The sequence below is a fragment of the Rhineura floridana genome, chromosome 1, assembly GCF_030035675.1.
Source record: "Rhineura floridana isolate rRhiFlo1 chromosome 1, rRhiFlo1.hap2, whole genome shotgun sequence".
NCBI classification, from domain to species: Eukaryota; Metazoa; Chordata; class Lepidosauria; order Squamata; family Rhineuridae; genus Rhineura; species Rhineura floridana.
In genome coordinates, this window is record NC_084480.1 from 294,929,075 (window position 1) to 294,935,074 (window position 6,000).

Here is a 6,000-nt window from a genome sequence, read left to right on the forward strand (position 1 = left end):
TGTAAAATTTATTTTTATTATTTCAAAGCCTTTTTATTGGTCAATGTCATATGATGGTGAATACAGCCTTTTGTGTTTCAAACTGGAGGTTATGGTCTATTTCTATTTTGGGTGCATTAACAGTTGAATCTGAAACTGCAGTTTGATGTAGAATCAGACTGATTACAATATGTTGCTACTGAAGCAATGTCTGTAGTTGTTGACCAGTTGGTGGGCATCACTACATCTTGTGGGCGCAAATTCCATAGTTTAACTGCTGGCAGAAAGGGCGGGATATAAATAAAATAATAAATAAATAAATAATTCTCCACCTTTGGAGATGGCAGGTGTTGCCACCACTCACCATGTGCTCAGAGGCACATGTTACCAAATTCTTCCAAGCTACACAGCAAGTGGATTGGACTGTGAAACACCAACCCAAATTTTGTTTGCATTTTGACAAATTTGTAGGGCAGTACAATATCTCAGAGAGGAGGTCAGGTCTCCTGCTCCCTTGGTGCATTCACTACAGCTGCCTAATTTCCCTGCTTTTGAAAGTTTGATAGAAATATCTGTGGGCTATACGTACATTCTTAAACTGCAAGGTTTTTTCGCCTAGTAGTGAATATCAACTGAAAGAACCAAGTGTAGAGTCATTATAAATGCACATGATTAAGAGAAGTTGGCAAAAATGTATGAAATGTCAACATCAATTTAATCAAAGGGGATCTCAGACTTTGTATATGTTTCAGGCTGCCAAAGATTAATTAAAGCAAAGCAAAGATGGGCAGCAATGTATTTGGTGTCATTCCAAGTTTGAAGGCAGGCAGAAGAAAAAGAAGAAAATGAGGAAGAGAATCAATGGGCAAAAAGAGTTCAAGACATGGCAAATGATGACCTACATTTATTTATTTATGCCATGTATATGCTGCCCCATAACAAAAAGTTCTCTGGCTTCCAATAAATAAATACATATAATTCTGTGTTTGAAAGGGGTTTGTCCATTGTTCCATAGCAGTATCCAATAGCCACCAGTGGAGGTGCACACTTTAGTCCCATTTCCCAAGCAAAGCAATGATCTTTCAAAGATGCCATATGGAGGCTTTCCCCCTTCTATTATTTAATGCATAAAATCTGCCTTCTGGATTCAGCCTGTCTCATGCTGTGAAACTGTTTAAGAAAAACCTACTGAGATCTAACATTGTCTGTGATGTGATAGAGATCAAGTTCCACACATTTAGATAAAGGACTCATCCTGTTAAAAAGCTCAGGGGAAAAACTGGCTTATTTTACAACCACATCAGACAGGAACTGCAGAATCAGGCCTGCCACCTAAAACTAGACAACGGAACATGGGCAGGGAAACTGTTAGGGAAGCAGGGTGTTAGTGTCTATCTGGGTAGGACCTGGAGGACCTGTGGATCTGGTAACACCATTGACTCAGGTGTATCCTCCTGCTACCTTCTCCTTAGCTGATGGAATACAACTCTGCAATGAGGAAAGGTTACAGCACTTGGAACTTTTTAGTTTAAAGAAAAGGGAATAAGAGCCAATATGATAGAAGTGTGTAAAATTATGCACAGCATGGACAATGTGGATAGAGAAACGTTTTTCTCCCTCTCCCATAACACTAGAACTTGTGGACATTTGGTGAAGCTGAATGTTGGAATATTCTGGAGAGACAAAAATAAAGTACTGCTTCACACAGTTAAACTATGGAATTTGCTCCCACAAGATGTAATGATGCCCACCGACTGGGATGGATTTTTGTACACCGCCCAGAGAGCCACTCGCTATGGGCGGTCTATAAATGAAACAAATAAATAAATGTGGATTAGACAAATTCATGAAAGATGGCTGCTACCCCTGATGGCAATGTTCTACCTCCACTGTTGCTGGAAACTGCAGGGGAGAGTGCTTTTGCAGGCTTCCCATAGGCATCTGGTTTGCCACTGTGAGAACAGAAGTTTGGACTAGAAGGGCCGTTGGCCTGATCAATCAGGCTCTTCCTATGTATTTGTACAAGCCAGACCACGTACAGGCAGAAGTACGACCACCTGAAGGCACAAGAAGCCACATAAGTACTAGAGTAGCACATTCTCATCCACTTTTTTTATTTCAGTAGTGTACTTATTTATTTATTTCTGAATTGTTTCCTATGAAGTACAATAAAAACATACATAAAACAATAGCATACATACAGTATATAAACAGTTAAAGCAATTACACTCACACATGGTGCCTTTTGAAGACCCTCCTCTTTCAACAAGCCTTTTAGGTTGAGACCTATCCCAGTCTGCATCTGTGTTAGAATTGCTTAATATGTTTTTAATAATGTTTTTAACCCTTTTTTTAAAGTAGTTTTTTTAAAAAATGTTTTTAACACTGTTTTGTTTTAATGTATTTTAAGATATGTTTTTATGATGTTTTAAAGTGTTTTTAGTGCTTTGTTTACCACCCTGGGCTCCTGCTGGGAGGAAGAGCAGGATACAAATTAAATAATAAATAAATAAATAAATAAATATAAACACACACTAGGGATGGAAGGAACTGTTGATTTTGGTTCTCTCAGTTTCTAATTTTTCTCATCATTCAGTTCTCCGCTTTTCTGCACCAAGACAATTGTACACGTGGACATCACCAAATGGTCACTATAGGAATCAAATTGATTATATAATTGGTAGCAGAAGATGGAGAAGTTCCATACTTTCTGCAAAAAAAAGACCAGGAGCAGACTGCAGTACAGATCATGAACTGGTCATATCGAAAATCAGAGTAAAGCTAAAGAACAACAACAAAGCAATCATAATGCCAAAATACAATCTAAATAACATCCCAGAAGAATATAAAGATCACATAAGGAACAGATTTGAGGCTTTAAACTTAGTGGATAGAGAACAGAGCTTGGAAGATTACTTTAAAAAGTAATAAATTACAGTTACAATTACATAGCCCAAAAAAGTAGTAATTACCATTACAATTACAATTTGCTCTGAAAGTAACTGATTACTTTACTTTTTCTCAATTACGTTTCAGATACTTAAAAAAAAACGCTACAAGGTGCTGGCCTTGGCTGCTGCACATCTAAGTAGCCTAAAACAACATTAAATGTAAACACACACATACGGAGGTAGTAGAATAAGTCTTTTTATCCATAAGATAGCAATGGTGGTTTCTCCACTGGTAAGGGAGGTGCGGAGGGAGGCAGAGGCCACTACTCAGATCTTGCACACCAAACCAAGTGCAACCCCCCCCACTCAGCCAGCCAGCATAATCTCTGTCATTTAACCACCTCCCAGGCCCTGCCCTGCCACCAACTAAGAGACACTCACCCAAGCAAATATTTTCCCCTGAGATGCAAAAAAGTTAAAATGCTGCAAATGCAGCACAGTAGCCAGAGAGGGTGGTGAACGCCACTTGGTGTGCCAAGTGCAAACAGAGTATTCACACACACACAAACATGTTGTCATCTTTTGCCTTCACAGTTCTTTATCTCCATTCTGCTGCTGCCTCCTTCTCCTCTTTTATCCACGTTCTTGCTCTCCGGCTCCATTCTTCTCCACCACCTTCCATTTTTAAAACAATTGTTTTCTCCACTCCACCCTGTCTCACTCTCCACCTCCTCCTTCATCGCCTCCTACCCACCCACAGAGCATGAGGGAAAAGCAATGCTGCACAGAAGCCTATTTCGAAGCACATGATTTTCATCCACAAATCAGAGGAGCTGAAGACTTCCCCTGCTCCCCCCCCAAATAATGCCCAAAAGTAATGCTGGAAACATTACAATTACTCCACAAAAGTAATAAAATTACTCCTAGTTTTATTACAATCAAAATGTAAAGGAATTACCCACTCATTCCTCAAAAAATAATGAATTACAAGTAATTTGTTACTTGTAATGAATTACTTCCAAGCTCTGATAGAGAACCAGAAGAACTATGGATTGAAGTCAGAGACATTTATCAGGGAACAATGCAAAAAGACAATACCTCTAGTTAAAAACAGAGAAAGACCTCAATGGATGACTGAAGAAACTCTTAAAATGCTTGAAGCAAAAGCAAAAGGAGATAGAAAAACTGTTGGAACCCTAAATGCAATAATACAACGAGTACATAGGGACGAAGAGAACTACTACAATAGTTATTGTTTAGAAATAGAAGAGGATAATAAAAAGGTAGAACATGAACCCTATTCTAAAAGATTAGAGAAATTAAAGGGAAACCTAAACCAAGAGTAGGGATGTTGAATAATTAATGGAAACACACTGACTGACCAAGATAAAATAAAAGGAAGATGGAAGCAATACACTGAAGAACTCTGTAAAAGTGATGCAAGGATGACAGATTCGTTCATGGAAGAACAGTATGATGAAGAACCAGAAATTTTAAAATGTGAGGTGAAAGCTTCTCTTAAAATATTTGGACCTGACAGGGAATTTTGTAGTTCATTGGACTGGGGGTCCTTGAGTAAAATTGAAGAACACATGCTTGCAGCAAACAGGTAGGCCTTTATTGGATGACAAATATACCCTTGGTCAGTCTCCCTCTGAGTGAGCGGAGAACTGCAACACGGCACTGGTTGCCTGGGGTTTTTATACATTTCAGGACAAAGACTTTAGCATCTACCAATCACAAGGTTACACATCAGTATGACATAGGCATTACAGTATTGCATAGGCATTGCACAGGTATTGTATAGGCATTGCATAGGTACTGTACTTTCTGCATCATGTTCTGGTGAATTTAGCAATGTTCAGTACTTCACATAAAAGTAAATTTTCACTGTGAGCTAAGCATTCCAGCTAATGCAATCCTTCCTACATCTTGGAGAGCACAAGGATGTTCAGTGTTATTCAATAGAGTTCAAGCTGTTCCAAACAAACCAGCACAGTCAGGGAAGACAGCTCCAAGAACAGAAAAGGCTTCTGGCTGGCTACTGAACTTATTAAAATGTTAAACTAAACTATTAAAATGTTATAAACCTTTATAGCATTATAAAAGAATGTATTTTGCTTATTTTTTGTATATTTAAAATTTCCCCAACAGAAGAAACATAACACCAGAAACAGATGATGTACCAATAGAGTTACTACAAGTTACTGAGACAGATTCTGTCCAAATTTTGATAAAAAATTGTCAACAAATTTGGAAAAGAAAACAATGGCCCACAGACTGGAAGCGTTCAATATACATCCCAATTCCAAAGTAAGGGGATCCCAGGGATTGCAGTAATTATCGAACTATTGCTTTAATATCCCATGCAAGTAAAGTAATGCTCAAGACTCTACAACAAAGGCTCTTACCATATATGGAATGAGAAGTGCCAGATATCCAAGCTGGATTTAGAAAGGGAAGAGGCACCAGAGATCATATTGCAAACATACTGTTATGAGCATGGGGGTTGGAATCCTGTGCCTTGGATTGCTGGTCAAATGAGTCTTTTGTTAACCAAATAGATTGGCCAGGTAAGATAATGGGCTGATCAGTTGCCTAGCAACAGTGAATGGGCCAGGGAGACACTTTTGTCATTGAAACTCTTCAGAAGAGGATCCCCCCTCCTGGAGCCCAGCAGAGGCTTGTAGCTTGAGTGTGTTCTAGAGAGAATTGCTGGGAACTGGAAGGCAGGCAGAGAGAGACTGGGTCTCTGCACCATGGCATTTGGGGTGCCTCCTGTAACACAGATGGAAAAGCTGGATATTGGACTGCTGATGCCTTGAACCCCTCCATTCTGAAGCTCAGGTTGGAATGTGTGTAAGTAAATAAACGATATTTCATAAAGTCACCGCAGTCTCCGCTGACCTTCTTCCCTAAGGAAACCAAACCCTGGAGGAGCGCAGGGACCCCGGAAATCTCACCGCTCGGAGGTTGGGGGAGGCGCACAACAATACGTTGGATAATGAAACGGAGCAAGGAATTTCAGAAGAAAATCACCTGTGCTTTTTAGATTACAATAAAGCCTTTGATTGTTTAGATCACAAAAAACTATAGAATGCTTTAAAAGAAATGTGGGTGCCACAGCATC